The sequence below is a fragment of the Ascaphus truei genome, chromosome 19, assembly GCF_040206685.1.
Source record: "Ascaphus truei isolate aAscTru1 chromosome 19, aAscTru1.hap1, whole genome shotgun sequence".
NCBI classification, from domain to species: domain Eukaryota; kingdom Metazoa; phylum Chordata; class Amphibia; order Anura; family Ascaphidae; genus Ascaphus; species Ascaphus truei.
Genome location: NC_134501.1, coordinates 34,505,834 through 34,529,094, shown reverse-complemented (window position 1 = coordinate 34,529,094; position 23,261 = coordinate 34,505,834). Strand labels below are relative to the sequence as shown.

The 23,261-nt window shown below is 48.2% G+C and overlaps 1 non-coding gene across 1 annotated transcript; it reads right to left on the bottom strand.

Annotated features, from left to right (window-relative positions):
- Positions 1-13,515: 13,515 nt before the first annotated feature.
- TRNAA-CGC (transfer RNA alanine (anticodon CGC)) lies at positions 13,516-13,587 on the bottom strand. The gene has a single exon. It is a non-coding gene; the product is annotated as a tRNA-Ala (tRNA).
- Positions 13,588-23,261: the final 9,674 nt, after the last annotated feature.

Sequence of the window (23,261 nt, the reverse complement as noted above, 5' to 3'; positions counted from 1 at the left end):
AGTGTTGTAGGGACGGGCCCCAGATTAGGGACACTGCCCCTTATCAGTATCCAGAGGAAGTTAGGGACACAGCGGACGCTGCGTTTCCATTCTGAGGTTTGGGCTCAGACCTCCGCCGCGGCTGCAGCAGTCATCCGGGTGGGATCGCCCTGGATGGTGGTTCCGGTGTCTTCTCTCATCGGTTCCTTTGTGAAGCCTGTTGCAGGTCCGAACACTGGAGTGCTCGGCAGGTAATCCGTAAAAACAAGTGCACCAACAATTCTATTAGCTTTAATTGTGACTGCGCAGTCACCCATATCCTCTCTCTGTAGAGTGCGGGACATTGTGTGGGGTTACTGGACACGGGGTGGGATCACCTAGTGAAAGGGGGATAGCGTCCTGCGAGACGCAGTAGTCAGTATCTCCTCTAGGGAGGGACACCTGTTGATATTATATGCAAGTACGTTCTATGCTCGCAAGTAAAGTCATTGGTTGTATTACATGCTGTTGTGTGATCTATATATTGTCCTGCGAGAATCACTCCCCCTCGAGTGGGAGCCATCGCAGGTGGAGGCGCTGCACCGAGTACGAGGTTACTCCTATTATTATTATTCGTGCCCCAGGCTCCCCATGGCGGAGGCTTAGGCCCCCTGTGAGCCTAACAGGTAAAGCACCACACCTGGTAACACTCAGTTCCCCGCACACACACATTATATTCGATTGTATGGGGGAATAGCCGTTACATTTGGAGGCGCTGCTGAGATTCTACCTGGGGTGCCCTATTCCATATCAAATTGTCCGATTTAAACGCCATCATGTCCGTGCCGTCAAAGCAAGACGTCAATGACTGGGCCTTAGCGCAACAAGTATCCCCAAGACGCGCGGTTGCAGTAGCGGGAGTAGCGACTGACACGGACTTATCCACAGTGCGCACACAAGTAAGAAATTGCCCGGGATTGACCACCACCCGGGTGATAGACTGTAAACTGTATGCTGACGGCCGGGGGATTACCTATCTCCTGGTCACCATGCGTGACATATGCTTACAGACTGTTCCCCATGTATTAAACCTACCCGAGCCCTCCGCAGAGGACTGTCTCTTGATCTATCCTGACACCCAGGCTTCCGAAGAAGCGTCCACCAGTGCTGGACCAAACACGAGCCACCGGATGACCAGTACTCCTCACAGAGTAGACCCCCCTAAGGTCTCTTTCACCCCGAGCGGGTTAGGAGGTGTCGCCAGCTGGGCGAGGATCCAACCCACCTCGCCTACTCCTGATAGATGGCCCGGCGGCCTCCCAACCATGTCTAGCGTTGGAGCTGGAACCAGTAGTCAGCCCCTTAGTGGAGATCTTTCCTTGAATATGATAGCCTCCCAACTAGGAGAAGCTGTCACCATCTCCTCCCAAGCCCAGAGCTACCGGAAACTAAAGGCCTTTTCTGGGATTCTGCCGATGCCTGCGGGAGAAGAAGGAATCGAGGCATGGAGGGACCATACGCTCCAAGCAATAGCGGAGTGGTCGCGCTCCGAAGCCAGCAAAAGACAGAGGGTGGACGACAAAAATCCCTCTACGAACCCACGTGTATGTGCAGAACATCTCTCCCTTCCCGATGGAACTTGATGCCGACCAGAGTCTGGGTTGCATATATCCGGTCAGCCCTGTAGAAACAACGCCCCAGGTGAATGCGGCAGCAGTGAATGAGCGGTTAGTCGATCTGGACTTCAACTTTGGCGAGTCGACCTTGCCCACTGAGTGGAAAGCGCGGCTGACAACCCAGTTGAATAAACGACGGACTGTGTTCTCCACGAGTGAGATGGATGTGGGGTGCAGTCGCAGTTCCCAACATGGCATTCGACTGAGTGATGCCACCCCGTTCCGGGAACGATCTCGGCGTATCGCCCCACGGGATGTGGACGATGTGAGGAACGCCAAACAGGAAATGGAGACCGCTGAGATTTTGACGGAGTCTTGGGGCCCATACGCCTCACCCATAGTGGTGGTGAGGAAGAAGAATGGATCCGTACGACTGTGTGTCGACTATCGAACCCTGAACAATCGTACGATACCGGATCAGTACAACCTTCCTCGCATCGAAGAGATCCTGAATGCTCTGAATGGAAGCCGATGGTTCAGCATGCTCGATCTACGATCCGGGTACTATCAGGTACCTATGAATGCAGAGGATCAGGAGAAAACAGCCTTCGTCTGTCCCCTGGGGTTCTACCAATTCACCCATATGCCCCAAGGTATATGTGGGGCCCCTGCTACCTTCCAACGACTGATGGAGAAGACTATCAGGGACATGAACCCGTGGGAGTCTCTCATCTACCTGGACGACATTATTGTCTTCGGAAGAACTCTGGAAGAGCATGAAGAACGGCTGCTTAAAGTAATAGACCGTCTTGGGAAGGTAGGGTTGAAATTGTCCATAGACAAGTGCCGTTTTTGTCACACCTCGGTGACCTACGTGGGGCACATCGTGTCTGCTCAAGGGATCGCCACCGACCCAGCCAAAGTAGAAGCGGTCGTGAACTGTCCGCGTCCCGAGAACGTCACAGAACTACGATCCTTCCTGGGGTTCTGTGGGTATTACCGTCACTTCGTCGAAGGGTACTCTAGTAGAGCTAAACCCCTGAACAATCTGTTGAAGATATACCCCGAAGAGACCGGAAAGAAGGCCGTATCGGCCCGCCAACCGTTTGGTGATAAATGGACGTCTGAGTGTGAACAGGCCTTCCTGAAATTGAAGAAATGTCTGACCGAAGCACCGGGGCTTGCGTATGCTGATCCCGAACAACCATACGTTCTGCATGTGGACGCCAGTCTCAATGGACTGGGTGCCGTCCTGCACCAGAAGCACCCCGAGGGCCTTCGGCCTGTCGCCTACATCAGTCGCAGTCTGACACCCAGTGAACAGAGATACCCCGTCCACAAGTTGGAGTTCCTGGCTCTCAAGTGGGCGATCACCGAGAAGCTCCACGATTACCTTTACAGGATGACGTTTGAGGTAAGGACGGATACCAATCCCCTCACGTACATCAATACCTCGGCCAAATTGGATGCAGCAGGACACCGATGGCTGGCCGTTCTGAACAATTACCGCTTCTCCCTGAAGTATAAGCCGGGACCATTGAATGTCGGGGCTGACGCCCTCTCCCGACGGCCAGGGCTAATTGCTTCTCAAGATGATGAGGAATGGGAAGAACTCCCAGGACCCGGAGTGCGAGCTATGTGTAGCACTGCCGCCATCGTCAACGACCGAGTGGCCTTCTCAGAATTAAGGGTGGCAGATTCATTGGGATGCCAGTCGCAGGCTGTCCCAGCCGCCTACTGCGATCCAAAAGGGATGAACATAACGCATGACAAAGTGCTACGGTGGAAAGATCTGGTAGACTACCAAATACGAGATCCTGTTGTTAGTATTATTAGGCAAGCCGTCGAAAAGAAGAACCCAGCCCTTCTGAAGTGTGCTCCCAATGACTTGGTGGCCTTGCTCATGCGGGAAATGGACAAATTCGAAATAGACAACTGCTTACTCTATCGGGTGGTGCAATACCACAACCACCCGGATAGGCGACAACTAGTCCTCCCTAAGAACTTGCAATACATGGTGTTGAAGTCCCTACATGATGAGCATGGACATCTCGGAGTAGAGAAGACCTTTGGGTTGGTCAGAGACCGCTTTTTCTGGCCCAAGATGCGAGAGGCCGTCGAACGCCACTGTCGCCGTTGTACTAGGTGTTTACAGCGCAAGACCCTGCCTACCAGAGCAGCTCCCATGGGCCATCTGAAGAGTTCTGGCCCAATGGACCTTGTGTGTATGGACTTTCTGTGCATTGAGCCCGATAGCAGGGGAATATGCAACGTGCTGGTCATCACGGACCATTACACACGGTATGCCCAGGCCTTCCCCACGAAAGATCAGAAAGCCATCACAGTGGCAAAAATATTATGGGAAAAGTACTTCGTGCACTATGGTCTTCCCAACCGCCTTCACTCAGACCAAGGTCGGGACTTCGAGAGCACGTTGATCCGAGAACTGCTCAAAATGCTGAACATCGCTGTAACAGGGGAGTCATCCCTGTTCAAGTAATGTGCCTTTAATCTAGCAGTGTGGTGGTTAACTGCTGGTTGTCAATTAATAAACACCACCTGCCTGATTTAGATTGCTTACAAAAGCCTGTCTGTTGAGACAGGAAGTGACTCCTTAGCTCACTTGTGAGCTGACCTTTGGAGACAGAGCAGGGGTTCTTGAGTCTCCCAGGAGAGACTGACCAAGAGAACACAGATCTCTGGAGCTGACCATGTCTTGAGCTCTGCCAGAAGACACAGCAGAGCTGATTTCAAGACACAGGGAAAACTACTAAACCTGAAGCTGACACACCCTGAGAGAAGGGAGCTGAACCAGGAACTGAGAAGATTTTCCCTCCAAGAAACAGATAAGACTTCCATTCTTAAGAGACTTCTTATATCTGCTTATTTCATGCTATGTGTATGGGGCTGGGAGAAATGCTTGACAAAGGGAGATGTGAATTAATTACATAGTGTTTCACTAGAAATACTCCCAAGTAATTAGAAGCTTTGTCCCCCCCCCCCCTGTGTTTGGATGGTTTCCTGATGAAAAGGAAAAGGCACAATAAAGCCTTGTTATAATTTCACCTTACAAAAAGTCTCCAATTGTGTACCTCTGTGAACGTCCGTCTACATATGGTGTCCGAAGTGGGACGAGAGATCATCTTTGACGTTAGAAAGGACCGGAGATTTTTTTCTGTGAATTTTTTTTATGCTTTTTGCCTACAAACAGTCTGAGCAACTTAAAAAAAACAAAAAACCTCTCATTCAGCAGAGACCAGAGTTAAAGGGATACACACCACTGAAACTTACAAAACCACAGATGGACTCTTGTCCCCAATCCCAAGAGGAGAGAGACTGCTGAAGCAGCTAAACCTTATTTGCCTATCACAAAGTGTAATATGGTCATTGAAATAGGGGTTTTTCCTTCCAGCCAAGTCAGGGTTCAAGAAGTGAGTCAGCCCTTAAAAAGGGATAGGTGTTTGTTGTTTTCAAAAGTTTCGCTGAAGCAGTGAATACAGATGGTGACCCACGAGTGGTACTGATTTTGCAAATAAAGGTTGCCACACCGCATAGGGCTACCAGCTGTGAATGGAGTATATGCAGAAAAGTGTGAAAATTGATACAAGACTGTGCTGAAGCAGGGGAATTTTTAGCAAACAAATGCTGAGTGTAAAATTGCCCTATAGGGGAAAAAGGTATTTCAAAGCCAATTGCTGAGTGTTGAGTCACCCTGCCGGGAACGAAAGAAATAGTCCACTGCAAAGAATGTTTTTTTTTCTGCAAGTAAAAAAGTCTGCCTATATATATCTTGGGAGCAAAAACAGAAACCCAAATGGTGAAGTGTGAATGCCATAATACCCAAAGATGAGACTGAAAATTACTGAACTCAGAAAGAAAACCAAATTCTGTTGCTGAAGCGGAGGTATTGCACCTAGCAAGTAAATGGTGTAAAGCAAATAGACTTTTTTACCTAGCAACTGCACATCTTGTATACCTGATGAGAGAAAATGCATGCACAGTACTGCTGATATTGTAAAACTTATCCAAGAAAGAAAAATTCTACAGAGATGCCTGTGAGAGCTACGACCTCTACACGCAAAATATGCCCACCTGTAGGACTACCACAATTGGGGGTTCTAGCAAATACAGTGGCAACAGCTGCAATAGCGCCTCCTGAGGTCAGGAAGAAAATTACACCTGATAGCCTAAAAATGGAGGACAAGATGCAGCGTTCCTGTAATGAACCCTACCCCACAGAAGAGTGGCCCTTCCAGTCCAATAAAGAGGAAGACATCTCTTACGGGGAACCTGAACCGAGTCACACCCACAAAACACCACAAGAATGGTGGGGGTGCCTGAACTCGGCACGAACAGAAAAGACCGCTCCCTTTGATGACGAATATGATCAGCAGGAGACAGAGCGGGAGCAGTGGATCACCGAATATTTCCGTCAGCTATTACAGTTGCAAGAAAAGCCGGGTGGATCCAGTGACGCTGCTAAAATTTTAAATAAAGGAGACCCCAGTATTCCTGACGGGACGGAGTCATCCAAAACAAAAAGGCGGAAAAAGAAAAGCGGTTCTTCACTTACCGTAGAAGGAACAGACACGTCCGCAGGTCCTGTGGAGGAAAAGGGGGACCGAGTTGCCCTGCAGCCTAGAGAAAATGGAAAATTCGTTCCGCGGATAACCAAATATCCAGAGGGCCCAAGGCAGAAATCGTGTACCCCAAAGAAGTGTCTGTCCAGTGCCAACAGTGAGGAACCCTCAACCAGTCATCCCAGGGAAGCGGAGCCGGAACCAGTGATTGACGATCCCTTGACCAGCCCTGAAGACGCCCTGAAAATTGCCAGGCGTGACTGTGATCTACTTCGAGAACAATTGAAACTTGAGAGAGCAGATAATGCTGAGTTACAGATGACGGTGCTTGCAATGTACTCTGAATCTGGGACAGAATTGGACGATCTCAAGACTGAGCTAAATACTGCAAATGCTACTATTTCCGCCATGGATGAAAAGCAGGGCCAATCCGATAAAATGGTTGCTACGCTAAAGCGGAAGTATGAGGAGGCACTGAAGCAGATGACAGTCTTTCAGCAAGAGGTTCACACTCTTCGCATAGAGCTGAATGCCTCACAACAGGAGGTCAACAGTGTCCGGATAGAGGTGGACGTATCTCAGAAAGAGGTTCAGACACTCCGCAGAGCACTGGATGCCCCACATCATGAGACCAACAGCTGCCGCACAGACCTGGAAGTTTCCAGAAAGGAACTACACAGTCTCACTGAGGAGCTGGACATTTCTAAAGAAACAATTGCAAATCTTAATACAAATCTCCAAGTCTACCAGAAGGAGCTTCAGACCCTCAACCTAGAGAAGGATGTCTCACGCCAGGAGACTTTCAGTCTCAAAGCAGATGTGCGTAAATGGAAGTAGGACTGCAAAGAGGCCCTGAATAGTACAGAGACTGAAAAAGGAGAACATTTAAGATTACAAAGAAAAAACGTAAAACTCAAAGAAGAAAATTTTAATTTGACAAACGACGTGAAGGAAAAAAATGAAAAGCTGCACGAGCTTAAAGAAATAAATAGACTTTTGGAAGGTGAGAAGTTTGAAGCAGAGCACTGACTGCAGAACCAACTGCAAGGTCTGCGTACGCACCTCGAGAAGGCAGAGGAGAAGCAGCGAACTCTGCAGGATGACAATCTGCAGGCTGTTAAAGAAATTCAAGTGCTGCAGGAACGTCTGATGACCCAGTACATCCCCGCAAAGCAGCATGAGAAACTGAAGGCTACCCGGAGCATCACCAAGGCAACGCTAAAAGCCAAGCTTAGAACCCAAGTGACGCGGCACAAAAGGGAGCACAAGAAGGTCCAGAAATTGAAACAAGTAACTGTGGCCCAAGCAAAGAAGTTCATAGTGCTTCACAATGCAATAAAAATGTGGAAGCAAGCTCAGAGAAAGCAAAGCATGCAGATAAATTCCCTGAGAAGAAACTTGCAAGACGCACTCAAAAAACAGGGATCTCTCGCGGTTGAGATTACAGTCCTACAAGGACAAGTATTGACCCTGACTAAGCGTCAGTATCCCACAGCCTCAAAAACCCATGAAGACAAGGATACAGTGAGAGCTGGGAATACAGCTCATCTGAAAGACAAGGTTGCAAAATTTGAATCACCTAAACAAGCACTAGCAAAACCTTCAGCCACCCAGCAGGCAACAAAAAAAGGTACACGTGCTGAATTAAAAACGGAAGAATCCTTAGCTGATGAAGCTGAAAAGATGGGACATTCTCTGGAAGTGGGTGTGGAATTGCAACTTAATCTAAAAGGGGCTGAACTAGCAACCCCATTGAGTGGGAAAAGGGCAGAGAGACAGCTTCAAGAGCGGAAAACTCAAAGGGCTGTTTTTAAACGCTCTGCAACTGCTGCCATACAGTATGCCTACAATAAGACGAGCACCCGACGCGAGGGAAATCTCACGACCACGCACGTAGAAAAAAGACTATACTTGTAAAAAGTCCTCCTCGAGCGACTGAGGGGTGCTGATCTCAAGCAGCTTCAGGAGGAGACACGAATAAACTGGAGAAAGGGCTCCAATCCCAGCAGGACTGAGGGTTCTCTTCCTCCATCCACTCTCATTCAAGTCACAGAGATATCTAGAATGAGAGTGGAAGGATGGGCTTTGGCCGTGGCAAGCCCGAGCTTCCCACAAACAGGGGAGGTATGTAACAGGGGAGTAATCCCTGTTCAAGTAATGTGCCTTTAATCTAGCAGTGTGGTGGTTAACTGCTTGTAGTCAATTAATAAACACCACCTGCCTGATTTAGATTGCTTACAAAAGCCTGTCTGTTGAGACAGGAAGTGACTCTTAGCTCGCTTGTGAGCTGACCTTTGGAGACAGAGCAGGGGTTCTTGAGTCTCCCAGGAGAGACTGACCAAGAGAAAACAGATCTCTGGAGCTGACCATGTCTTGAGCTCTGTCAGAAGACACAGCAGAGCTGATTTCAAGACACGGGGAAAACTACTAAACCTGAAGTTGACACACCCTGAGGGAAGGGAGCTGGACCAGGAACTGAGAAGATTTTCCCTCCAAGAAACAGATAAGACTTTCATTCTTAAGAGACTTCTTATATCTGCTTATTTCATGCTATGTGTTTGGGGCTGGGAGAAATGCTTGACAAAGGGAGATGTGAATTAATTGCATAGTGTTTCACTAGAAATACTCCCAAGTGAATAGAAGCTTTGTGTCCCCCCCTGTGTTTGGATGGTTTCCTGATGAAAAGGAAAAGGCACAATAAAGCCTTGTTATAATTTCACCTTACAAAAAGTCTCCAATTGTGTACCTCTGTGAACGTCCGTCGTTAATCGCCAAATCACGGATGACCCCGTATCACCCCGAAGGAGATGCACTGCCAGAACGATTTAATCGAACTTTACTGGACATGCTCGGAACTCTACAAAGTGCTCAGAAAACTGAATGGAGTCGACACGTGGAGGCCCTGGTGCATGCGTACAATTGTACCTGACACGAGTCAACTGGATTCTCCCCATACTTCCTCATGTTTGGGCGAGAGGCGAGATTGCCAGTGGATGTACGTCTTAGAGTCTCGACGGATGGGATACACAATGCTACCCATTTCAAATACGTGTGCAAAGACTTAAAGATAGTTTACAGCAGGCCGATCAACAGGCTGAGAAGTCTACAGCTAAGCTGAACGCTGGAAATAAAAGACTATACGATCATAAGGTCAAATATCGGGAACTTCGTCCTGGGGACGCTGTGTTGCTTCGAAATCTGGGAGACCCGGGAAAACACAAATTGGCCGACCGATGGAGAGACGGGGTATATGAAATAGAATCTCAGATGCCTGGCCTCCCGGTCTATCGTATCAAAGACACTGAAGGCCGGGTAAAGGTATGGCACCGTAATCATCTTCTCCCCATTCCACAAGTGGGAGATGAGGAAGCAGAGATACTGGCCACACCGCTCAACGGTGAGTCCGACTTATCAGAGATGGGTCAAGAGACTGTCAATAACGAGACCCACACTGAAACTCCTGAAGATCCTATGGAAGGACCCTCTCAAAGGGACTACTCCACAGAAGAGGCATCTCCCGGAGGAGCTACGGGTAAAGGGCCCCGTAGGCCAATGCCTACTAAGGTGGAACCAACAGGCCAGCCTTTGGATCCACAGAGCCTGTGCTTTGTGCCTAACAGAGACTGTTCAGAGACAATTCTCCCCTCAAGGGAAGAGGCTGAGCCTCAGGACTGTGTTTATTACTCCCCCGAGGGAGTTGCAGAAGAACAGCTCTGAAGGAGCCAAAGAGTCAGGTACCCTCCAACTCGGGTAACCTATGATCAAATTGGGGCACCCCATTATGAGGCTCAGCAGTGGTCTCAGAGAAAGATCCAATCTGTGATTGTGATGCTCACAGAATTGTGCAATATTGTTTAGAGTCAATGCATGTGCTAAGTTATATGATTCAATTGCATTTTCATTATATAAATTCTGTACAGGGTTGAGTTACACTGGCGACACACTTTATTCGAGCTCGGCTAGTCCCACGAATTCGGGTATACTCGGGTGTATTGAGGTTTGTGACTGTTTTCTGCCCGAGTGCATTGCGTTATTTTCCAGGCAGGGATTGAAGCATTTTATTCCCGCTGGCTGCAATACTGCACAGTATATATATATATATATACTGCATTACAATTCATGAATTTATGCCATCTGGTAGACACGCGAAGCATTGCAGCCTATTAAATCCTAATCATTATCATTTAACAGATCAGCCGCCCATCAGCCAGGCATGAACCATGGCTGGGAAGGCAAACGCAACGGGGCTTGTCAGAGGTGAGGAGCGGCGCATTCCAGGTATCTGCCAGGTACAAACTGGGCATTTGCTCGAATAAAGTGTGTCGCAGCAGTATGTATCCCAAGCGAGGACGTTGGTTTTTTTTTTACCAGGGGGAGGATGTAGCCAGGTCCCCTCGGCTCAGCGGACCCCCCTTCTCCACTCACTGCAGCCGAGCGCGGGTACACATGTACGGCAATTCGCAGCCAAACGGAAGAGAGCGGAGCGTCGGGTTGCTGGGGATGCGTGCGGGTGGTTGCCGGGGACGCAATCGCAATGTGAAGCTCCCGGCGGCTCCCGAAGCAGGCCTTGCGCATGCGCAGTAGACCCATACAACGGGAGGCATACAGGCAGCTGGCGCATGCGCAGAAGCGCGCGAGACCCCAGCCTACCAGGCGAGGGCTCTAGAGAAGGGACTACATATCCCATGAGCCTCTATCACAAGTCATTGGTTGTATTACATGCTGTTGTGTGATCTATATATTGTCCTGCGAGGATCACTCCCCCTCGAGTGGGAGCCATCGCAGGTGGAAGCGCTGCACCGAGTACGAGATTACTCCTATTATTATTATTCGTGCCACAGGCTCCCCGTGGCGGAGGCTTAGGCCCCCTGTGAGCCTAACAGGTAAAGCACCACACCTGGTAACACTAAGTTCCCCGCACACACACATTATATGCGATTGAATGGGGGAATACCCATTACACTTATATGATGCAATAGAATAAGGGAAAATTAAGTGTATTAACCTTTTCTATATGTTGGTATAAAATGATATCAAAATACTCTCTAGCAGCAATTGTACCAGCCATTTCTGTTAGATGTCTTCCAATATTCCTGGGTTCACTTGCAATCCTCTTTAATTGCAGACGCCGACTCAAGGGGAAATTGTTCACCAATTCTGGAGAACTATTGAAGGTTGTTACAATCAGTAGCTTTTATGTATTTATCAGTTTGTACGGTGTTATCCACTTTAAATCGAAGTCTAAAAAGGGTATTTGTTGATTCTCAACTGTAAGTGTGAACCTAATAGTGTGATGCTTTGAATTCAGTTGGTTGGTTCACAAAATCAAGGCAAATAAGTCCTTCTCTTACACAAGCAAATATAACAGATACATGGTGTGTTCAGCAGTTACCGTACCCCTTAAACAGTTACTGGGACTGCTATGTAAATACAGTTAGAGCAGGGCTGCACAACATACGGCCCGCGGGCCGCATGCGGCCTGCCTGGCCTCTCTGTGAGGCCCGCTATGACTCCGGCCAGGCCCACTTAATTAAATAAATAAATAATAATACAAAAAAAAGTAAAAAAAATTTTTTTAAATGGCGGTGATTCACCCCTCCCTCCCCCTCCCTCTCTCCCCCTTCCCCTCCCTCTCCTCCTCCCTCCCTCCCCGCTCCCGGGTTTTGCGGTGCGCGGGGGCAGCAGCAGCATGAGGAGGACGCCGTGAGTATTTTTTTTTTCAATAGCAGGATGCCGGGGGCGGGGCTTAGTACCGGGGAGAGGGGGAGAGGATGTGCTGATGCAGATCTAAGAGAGGTGTGTGTGTGTGTGTGTGTGTGTGTGTGTGTGTGTGTGTGTGTGTGTGTGTGTGTGTGTGTGTGTGTGTGTGTGTGTGTGTGTGTGTGTGTGTGTGTGTGTGTGTGTGTGTGTGTGTGTGTGTGTGTGTGTGTGTGTGTGAGAAAACGGGCTAGTGGGGGGGTGAGTGGGTGTGAAAAACAGGCTGGTGGGGGTGGGGGTGAAGAACGGGCTGGTGGGGGGGTGGGCTGCTGACATGTGAGGGTGGTGGGCTGCTGACATGTGAGGGGGGGTGGGCTGCTGACATGTGAGGGGGTGGGCTGCTGGCATGTGAGGGGGGGTGGGCTGCTGACATGTGAGGGGGGGTGGGCTGCTGACATGTATGGAGGGCTGCTGACATGTGAGGTGCAGGGGGGGAAGTGATATGAGGTGCAGGGGGGGAGAGAGTGATGTGAGTTGCAGGAGGGGGGAGAGAGTGTCATATTGAGGGGAGGGGGAAAGAGTGTCATATTGAGGGGAGGGGGAGAGTGTGTCATATTGAGGGGAGGGGGAGAGTGTCATTTACGGGAGGGGGAGGGAGAGAGACAGTGTCATATTGAGGGGAGGGAGAGAGAGAGTGTCATATTGAGGGGAGGGAGAGAGAGAGTGTCATATTGAGGGGAGGGGGAGAGTGTGTCATATTGAGGGGAGGGGGAGAGTGTGTCATATTGAGGGGAGGGAGAGAGTGTCATTTAGGGGAGGGGGAGGGAGAGAGAGAGTGTCATATTGAGGGGAGGGAGAGAGAGAGTGTCATATTGAGGGGAGGGAGAGAGAGAGTGTCATATTGAGGGGAGGGAGAGAGTGTCATATTGAGGGGAGGGGAAGAGTGTGTCATATTGAGGGGAGGGGGAGAGTGTGTCATATTGAGGGGGCGGGGAGAGAGTGTGTCATACTGTATTGAGGGAATTGGGAGAGAGTCATATTGAGGGGAGGGGGAGAGAGTGTCATATTTAGGGGAGGGAGAGAGAGTGTCATATTGAGGGGAGGGAGAGAGTGTCATATTTAGGGGAGGGGGAGAGAGTGTCATATTGAGGGGAGGGGGGAGTGTCATATTGAGGGGAGGGGGAGAGAGTCATATTGAGGGGAGGGGTAGAGAGAGTCATATTGAGAGGAGGGGGAGAGAGTGTCATTTAGGGGAGGGGGAGAGAGTGTCATATTGTGGGAAGAGAGACATGGGGGGGATGCTGACTTGGGAGGGAGGCTGCTGACATGGAATGGGCTGGGGATGTGGAGGGGGGTATTGTGTGTTTGATGTGGAGGGGGGTATTGTGTGGGTGAGGGGGAGAGATGGGGGTATGAGAGATAGATGGGGAGTATCATAAAGGTTGATAGTGAGGGGTTCTGGGGAGATATGAGGATGATGATGATGATGATGAGAGGTGCTGGAGGAGAGACGACGACGACGACGACTTAACGCGTGCGGCCCAAATTGTTTTTCCTTGGAGCAGTTCGGCCATTCTCACTTTACGAGTTGGGCAGGCCTGAGTTAGAGGATGTGTTAGCATTGTAAATGTGTAATTTCAATGTTTTTGTAAGAAGAAAAAGAATGGAGATGCTGGGGATTGAACCCAGGACCTCATACATGCGAAGCAAGCGCTCTACCACTGAGCTACATCCCCTTCTTTTGGTAAAACGTGTTTGTAAAACGTTATGGGAAAACATTTTTATAAAACGTTTTGGTGGCAGCCCGAATAAGAGAGTTATACTATTTAGTCATTTTAAAAATAACATTTAATGACCTCCCTGTCTGGGAAATGAACCCCTGTTTTGTGTGTGATGGGTTGGAAATTATACTAGCAATGATTGGTTGGAAGAAATATTGAAAAAATTCAGTACAATGTCCAACAACACAGAACTTTCATAGCACAATCCTGGAGTACATCTCAGTGACAAGCATACAAATAGGACATGACATCTAATTAAACAAAAATAGACGTGATGAATCCCGGAAAGTGTACAATGGTAAAACATTTAGTAGGTCCAGGGAGACAATGAAAAACATCAAAATATAAATGTGAGCAACTATAGTAACACAGAACATAACCAAACACACCCAACAGAACATAACCAGACAACACCCAATCTTAGAAAACCATTTGCTGTAACGTCCCTCACATGTGCTAATTAAGTTTGTTGTGCCAGCCAGGTGACTTTGTAAAGGTATATAAGTAAACTCATAGCAGCCTTAGCTGCCTGCAGCCATGCTTCCAAGTAGATATGTTTCAAGTAGATATGAAGTTCAAAAAGAACTGTAATATGCGTTTCAACAGCTAAACTGTTTTCATCAGCGTAGGACCAGGTGTGTTGTGGATTCCTGCAGCGTTGATTTATGAGTTCTGTCTGACATTCTCCTGCTTGCCATCTCCGTGCACGGCGTGAAGTCATCTGTTCGTTCCGGCGTAAACATTGTCCCCGATGGGAACCTAAACTATCTGGAGGTGTGTTCCCGGGGAAAGAATACTGTGAGGAGCCTGATGACGTGAGTTCCTGCTGGCAGAGATACACGAGGGCTGTACTGGATGCGGTGGTGTCACGGAGCAGAGTAGCAGAGCAGCAGCGCTTACAGATCCTTTGGAGCATGAGTATTACTCATACAATGCTTTTTTATCTTTTATGTTTGTGAGTTCATTTTATGACCTTTTATTGGGAATTAAACCATTTTTTGCACAGTAATGCACTAGGATTGGGCGCTTTTTTCTTCTATTTTCTATGCAGGTGGAGAGGGAGGTCGTTGTGCCCTTTAAAGAAGCAGCCTTTTTCCTGTCAGTGCTTTTCTGTTTCTTGCATTTTTTGGACTTCATTTGGACTTCAAAGGATTTGTGACAAAAGTTTGTTATTGGGTCCACAGCACATCTTTTTATAACTATATATGCATTTGGTGAACGTATTGATTGCACAGTTAAATATTATTATTGTCATTTAGGTTTTTTATATATTTATACATTTTCTGATCATTTATTATTATACTATTGCTGTCACACCACACCCAAGCACAGTCCTTTTCTGTATATATATATATATATACATATATATACATATATATATATATGTATATATGTATATATATGTATATATGTATATATATGTATGTGTGTATATATATATATGTTTCTGAGGACCGAAACGTTGGCTGCCCTGTGTTGTTAATCCACTTTATTTATTTCATTATACTGCGGTGTGCTGTCTCTTTGTTACCTGGATTTCCCTGGTCACCTTTTACATGTTTCTATATGGGACGAGCATCTGCCTACATTTGAGAAACTGTGATTGCAAACTATTTTTTTATTGTATATATATATATATATATTATACCAAAATAGCGAAGGGCAGCAACCGAACTGGACCGTTTGCGCGTTCCATGTAAGGTTTTGGAGCCACCTCTCGCCCTCTCACCGGCTGCGGGCAGCGACAGCAAGAGGAGTTCTACCACCCGCCACTTGTCTGCCTGTGTGTACATAGGGCACGGGCTGTGTCCCAGTGCTCGGCTCACACAAAGGGGATATTAATAGGGGGGAGCACAAAGGGGAATATTAACGGGGGAGCACAAAGGGGATATTAATTAATGGAAGCATAAAGGGAATATTGATTAAGGGGAGCACAAACGGGCCAGAGTTACCAGAGGGCCTGAGCTGGCCTGTCTGCAGTCCCTGCAGTGAGGGTCTAGCCATGCCACACGGGGGGGTGTCAGCTACCCATCCAACCAGGAGGGTGGAGAACTCCCCTTATTGTCCTGCTTGGGAGCTGGCTTTTCTCTGGCTTTGTCTGGGGGTCCCCTCCCCACTTTCCTACCACCAGTACATTTTACAGAAGTAGCAAAAAACACACAGTACAAAATAAATATGTAGATGTAAAGGTATGCAGGTATTCATATCGCATGCTTATAATGTTGTGATCATCACAACACGTGACGTGAGCGGTTACTCACACTTGGCCGTGTGAGTAGTTATTTACTATAGTTAGTACCATTTATCTCCCCCCACTCCATCAGTGTGTTGGTGGAAATCCTGTGTACACCAATGTGTATGTGTTACGCCGATGCTCGCCACAAACCGGGACCGGACCGCGGGGCTGAGGTGGGGTTATATAATCACCGACCTGAGTCCACGCAGACTGATCCGGAGTGCGCAGTTCATAGTCGTACATCGCAGGGTCAGGATTGGAGAAGGCAGCATCGTCGTTAATGAAGCAGGAGTTCGGCAACAGGAAATCAGGAGTGCCCCGCTTCAGCTTAGGAGCGTGAGCGCGGGGGTGGCTTCTGCGCGAGGAGCGGCCTCGGCCCATGACGCCGATCTCAGCAGGAGGAGACAGCAGGCTGGCCGAAGTTCACCGCAGGGCAGCGTCGGGAAGAACCAACGCTTCAGCGCAGAAGTCCAAGGCAGGTCACTGCAAGAGGATCGCAGCAAGCCGCAGGAAAGGAAGGGTAGCCACTGCTAGGAGGGAATGCAGCAGGTACCGGTGCTGGCAACACGCTTCAGCACAGACGTCCCGGGTAGGCCACTGCAGGAGAATAGCAGCAGGCCAGTGCTGGCATCAACGCTTCAGCACAGACGTCCAGGGCAGGCCACTGTAAGGAGATAGCAGCAGACCGCAGGAAAGGAAGGGTAGCTACTGCTAGGAGGGAATGCAGCAGTACCAGTGCTGGCATCAACGCTTCAGCACAGACGTCCGGGGTAGGCCACTGCAAGGAGATAGCAGCAGGCCAGTGCTGGCAACAACGCTTCAGCACAGACGTCCAGGACCAGGCCTCTGGATACTCAGGAACTTGGAAGGTAAGAACGCTAGGAGAGAGGCCTGGGGTGGTTTGTGGCAGAGTCATTAACATAGAGATATGAATAGTTATGCACGGCGCTGGTTCAGAGCCAACGCCTAGAATATAAAGGGCGGAGATCCAATCACAGGAGGAGGGTGTGTGAGAATACATCCAATGAAGTAGCACAGGGCAGAAGCTGCAATGAGAGGCAGCACCTGTGCCATAGATTGCCAGAGGAAGCTTGCAACTGCACAGGTCTGCACGGCAATAGTCAAAGCCAGTAGTGGATTCCTTACAGTACCCCCCCCTTCAGGTGAGACCTCCGGACGAACAAGATCCATCACAGATTTGGGGGACATGGAATTGTTCCTAAACCTCCTTAGGCGAGAGGTGGCGTTGAAAGCCCATAGTTTGTTGGGATTCCTTACAGTACCCCCACCACTGGGTGAGAAGCCTGGGTGAACAGGACCATTCATAGGTCTGGGAGACATTGAGTTGTTCCTGAAGTGTCTCCGGCGAGAATTAGGTCCACAATCCAGATGTACATTGGCGAGTGCCATGAAAGACAGCGGTGGTACTGCAGTTCTTGGTACATGGACAATGGGACCTGAGGGCTCCGGAATGGGAACATCGGAAGGACAGTAGCCAGGTGTCCGGTGCATAGTAATAGTCCAAGAGTATGGGACACAGGACACAGATTGTTGGACAAAAATGGCAGAGGGACCTTCAGAGAAGGCAATGTCTTTGGTGAAATCAGCACGGAGGAAGTTGCGAGAGTCTTTAGCTTCCAAGGAATTCCGGGTGGTTGTTAGCAAGGGAATGGGGCGGGAGGGTTCACTACACACTATTGCAGCGGTACTTTTGATACCAAGCAGGGTTGCTATCCCAAGCAATTTGCGAGAGTCTGTAGCAGTGTGTATGCAACTCATGGTACTGGCAGTTGAAGAAGGATCCGCTTCCTTTGGTTTGTGATCTTTAGAGAGAATCAAATCCGAAATTGTGGCCTTGGCGAAGGACATAATAAGCATGTCTATACCCATAGTGGACCCATAGAGAACAGGAACGGACGCTTCAGGTAAAGCGACGAGGTCCAGTAAGGGTGTCCTCGTCTTAGGGAGAGGCCAATTGCCATACAGAACGGGCACTTTGGGCACCGCACAGAGACCTGCGAGTAAGGAGTCTGTTTGAAAGGTGAGAAAACAGATTTTATCCAAAAAACAAGGCAGGCGGTTAAGCGGTGCATCGACCTTAGGGAAAAAAGTCTTGGGGTTAAAGCTGGGTGCCTCCAACACAGAGAAAGAAGACAGAGAACTAGAGCTTGGCTTCGGAGTGGAGGTCCCAGGTACCCAGGTCTCACATGATACTGTGGGAGAAGCAATGCAAATTGTTACTGTTTTAAACATAGGGTTTTTAACATCGGTAGCTCCAGGCACCTTTTTGAGAGGTAACCCTAGTCTTGGGACAGGACAGTCAATAGCAAGTACCCCAAGTATTGTGGAAGACACAGAGAAATATAAGTCCATTTTAAAGACGGTATCTTCTGAAAAAAGGGAAAGTTCCAAATGCGATACCCCTGAGTTCGTGGCAGTAGACATACAGTCAGTAGTGGATACCCCGAATACTGTGGGCGAATCAGCGTGAAACAGTATTATTGCAGGAATGGGCATCCCAGACTTAAAGTCATTTTTGATCATCCCGGAGGCTGTGGCATGATCCGTGAGAGAAACTGGGGTAAACTCTCCAACAGACACAAGAGACATCTTGCTTGTTACAGAATTGGGTCCCTGAGAATCCCTAGTGAGGGCATCAGACTCCATGGGAGACTTAGTGACAGGGGTTTTGGAACTGATAAAAGGAATTGCAGGTATCACAGATTTAATAGGAGAAATACCTTGCAAAACAGAAATTTTAGTAAAGGTGATAGGCATCACAGATAGGACAGACAGAAGTAAGCTAGGCAAGGTTGCTTCTATAACAGAAGATTTGGCAGCGGCAAAGCTTAACTCAGCGGCTGCTGGAGAACTTTTAACTACAGTGAGAAGGGACTGCAGATTTACAAAGTCAGGGATAACGGGAGTCTCAAACTTGAAAGCCTGATCCTTCAAAAAGAAGGGCCCTAACTTTAATGGTACTGAGGGAGCAACAGCAGATACGCTGATCTCAGAAGGGGTCACTTGGAAAGGAGCATAATATGTACTGTTCGCTTTAAACCCTAGGATTTGAGAAAAGGAGAACTCAGACAGTGCAAGTGGGGCAACCACGACTGTACTGGCCTCTGAAGTGGGTATTTGGGAAAGAGTGTCTGGGACTTCAGAAACGACAACAGATTCCACGAAAAGGGGTCTATGCTCAGAAGCAGGGGTCTCAGCTCTCTGAGTGGCAGACGGGGTGAGTGAAATACCTAGGAGTAGGGATTCTGCGAACAGGTTTAGAGAAACAAACGGCTCCAGAATACTTTTTACTGGAGCCAGTATTATTGCCGAAAGTTCAGGGGGCATAGCCCCGAGAATTTTAGCTGAGTCAGAGGACAAAAGGGGTTGATCCTCTGAGGCTAAGGAGGTGTCCCTGACTGACGAACTAAAGGGATCTACCAAGGAAGGTTCACAGGGCTGACCTGCAGGGGTTAACATAGGAAAAACCCCAAGGGTTAAATTACTCTGTACCTGAGAATCAGAGAAATAGAAGCTAGTCTCCGAGAGTGGGGTCAAAGGGGGTTCTGCCTCTTGCCCTAGGGACCTATCATTAGACTGCGGAATACTAGGGTTAACAGTAGGAACCTCACAGAGCAGACTAGCAGGGGTTAATACAGAAAAAACCTCGGAAACAGAGCTTAGAATTTTTGGTTTAGGAAAAGAGGGCAAACAGGATTCATTCTCTGGTGCTAGGGAAGACACACTGACCTGGGTACTGCAGGGATTTACAGTGGGGAACGCATAAGCCTGACTAGCAGGGGTTAAGACCGAAATAACCTCAGGGACAGAATTTAGGGAGGTTAACTCAGGATTAGGGAGCGTGGCAGCTTCTTCCTTAGCGGGCAGCGACAGAGAAATGGTTTGACCATTCTTAGGAGAGAGAGGTAACCCCACAGGTTTAGTAACAGGACTGGTAGCACAGAGAATCTGCCAAGCAGCAGCATAGCTGGCAAGGAGGGGATCCTGTTCTATTATGTGAGTGTCTAGTGTTGAGGAAAATACATGGAGTGTATCTTGAGACTGAGCCAACATGAGGAGGGCGCTCTGTTCCACTAGATGAATGTCCAGTGATGAGGCCAGGGCATAGATTGCCTCTTGGGCGTCGGCCAGTTCCATAGGGTTCACATTATCCCAGGTTAAAGGGGAATCAGGGGAGCGAATACATTCGGCTAGAGACTGTTTTAAGTTCAGGATACAGTAAGCCTTAATAAAGAGATCACAACGGCATTGTCTTTGCAAAGGGGTTACACCTTCATAGGTAAACATTTCATCCATCAGGGGTATTACTTCACACAAATACTGGCCTTCATAGTGGGACTGATACACAGGCCGGGACATAACTTCAGTTGGTAAATTGCCATCCCCCGCCACGGCGCGGTCCGGTTTTAATGGGCCGAGCATACTGTTACGCCGATGCTCGCCACAAACCGGGACCGGACCGCGGGGCTGAGGTGGGGTTATATAATCACCGACCTGAGTCCACGCAGACTGATCCGGAGTGCGCAGTTCATAGTCGTACATCGCAGGGTCAGGATTGGAGAAGGCAGCATCGTCGTTAATGAAGCAGGAGTTCGGCAACAGGAAATCAGGAGTGCCCCGCTTCAGCTTAGGAGCGTGAGCGCGGGGGTGGCTTCTGCGCGAGGAGCGGCCTCGGCCCATGACGCCGATCTCAGCAGGAGGAGACAGCAGGCTGGCCGAAGTTCACCGCAGGGCAGCGTCGGGAAGAACCAACGCTTCAGCGCAGAAGTCCAAGGCAGGTCACTGCAAGAGGATCGCAGCAAGCCGCAGGAAAGGAAGGGTAGCCACTGCTAGGAGGGAATGCAGCAGGTACCGGTGCTGGCAACACGCTTCAGCACAGACGTCCCGGGTAGGCCACTGCAGGAGAATAGCAGCAGGCCAGTGCTGGCATCAACGCTTCAGCACAGACGTCCAGGGCAGGCCACTGTAAGGAGATAGCAGCAGACCGCAGGAAAGGAAGGGTAGCTACTGCTAGGAGGGAATGCAGCAGTACCAGTGCTGGCATCAACGCTTCAGCACAGACGTCCGGGGTAGGCCACTGCAAGGAGATAGCAGCAGGCCAGTGCTGGCAACAACGCTTCAGCACAGACGTCCAGGACCAGGCCTCTGGATACTCAGGAACTTGGAAGGTAAGAATGCTAGGAGAAAGGCCTGGGGTGGTTTGTGGCAGAGTCAGTAACATAGAGATATGAATAGTTATGCTCGGCGCTGGTTCAGAGCCAACGCCTAGAATATAAAGGGCGGAGATCCAATCACAGGAGGAGGGTGTGTGAGAATTCCTCCAATGAAGTAGCACAGGGCAGAAGCTGCAATGAGAGGCAGCACCTGTGCCATAGATTGCCAGAGGAAGCTTGCAACTGCACAGGTCTGCAAGGCTGCAGTCAAAGCCAGTAGTGGATTCCTTACAGTATGGGCTTTCACTAGTATATGTACACTTATAACAATAGAAGTGTAAGTGCGCTCATCATGTATTCTCTCTCTTCTCTCTGGTAGAGACCATCTTGAGGCGAATCTATACTGCGCGGTCTCGTCAGTGGCTTATTATTTTTGAAGGTACGGATTAAAAATGGACAAGTTTTTACTGAAGTGTAATAAGCATGCTAGGACTGAAATGAAGACGATGCACCACAAACTAGTGGCGGGTGTTTAAAGAAGCGGAAATATCGTAAATATGACGACAGTTATTTGGATTTTGGCTTTACATCAACAAATGTCAACGGTGAAGAAAAACCGCAGTGCGTGCTGTGTTTGAAGACTTTGGTGCCAGAGTGCATGCTTCCGAGTAAGCTAAAACGCCATTTAGAAACCATGCATTCAAACATGGTTGGTAAACCTCGCGACTTCTTTGCCAGAAAGGTAAAAGAATTAAAACAACAGCATTTCTCACCATTTATCAATACCAAACAATGCTTTGCTAGCATCATACAAGGTTGCATATAGAGTTGCGAAGTGTAAAAAGCCCCATACTATGCAAGAACAACTAATTCTACCGGCTGCTATAGATCTGGTGAACATTATGATCGGCGAATCTGCGGGGAAATTGCTTTCAAATGTGCCTTTGTCTAACAATACTATCAGTCGCAGAATTGAGCACATGGCGGAGGATCTCAATGATCAGTAAATTGAAAAAATAAAAGGACAGGAATTTGGTTTGCAGCTGGATGAGGCAACAGACAACAATAAGGATGCACATTTGATTTGCTATGTAAGGTTCATAGATGGCAATGACATTGTGGAAGACCTTCTCTTTTGTAAAAGTATTACGGCAGGTACAAAAGCTCAAGACTTGTTTGAGATCCTGGATACATTTATTGTTGAAAATAATTTGGAATGGACAAAGTGCGTTGGTGTCTATACTGATGGTGGTCGTTCGATGTCCAGTCGTTACGGAGGATTACAGGCGCTTATTCGAAAGAAAGTTGCGTATTCAATGTGGACCCATTGCATCATTCACAGAGAAGCACTCGCATCAAAGTATTTGAGTCCTCCGCTGAATATGGTTTTAGAACGTGTGGTGAATGTGGTAAATTTTATAAAAACTCGGCCATTGAAAGCAAGGTTATTAATAAAAATTGTGTGAGGATATGGGAGCCGAATACACATCTTTGTTGTACTACTGCCACTCACGATGGCTCTCTCGTGGCAATTTCTTATCCCGTACGTTTAAATTACGGCAAGGAATTTACATTTTTCTTGAAGAAGAAAAACACGAGTATGCCAAACACTTTGTGGAAACTGATATTTTGGTGCAACTAGCATACTTGTGTGATATCTTTGACAATTTAAATGCGTTGAATCTCTCCCTACAGGGAGGCAACATGCACATTTTGACATTGGCCGGGAAGATTTCAGCTTTCAGAAAAAAATTACTAATGTGGAGAAGAAATATGAATGAAGACGGTGGCAAAGATTGTTTCCCCTTGTTGCAGCAGTTTGTGATCGCCAATGAAGTTGATTTCTCTAAATCTGTTTTTGAAGATCACCTATCACAGATTATCAAGTGGTTTGAAAAATTCTTTCAGGAGGAAGATGATATTGACAAATTCGCATGGATTCAAGACCCATTCAAAGCCCAAGCTCCACCTGAATTTACTTCTTTAGAAGAAGAAAATCTTATTGAGCTATCTTGCGACAATACACTGAAGACCAAATTTTGCCGCATGGATATTACTGAATTTTGGCTATCAGTAAAAGATGAATATCCGCTGTTAAGTGGTAAAGCTCAGCGAATCTTAATACCATTTGCAACATCATATCTGTGCGAAGCTGGGTTTTCGGCGGTCGCTGTGATAAAAAGCAAATACCGTGCAAAAATCAACGTGGAACAGGAAAT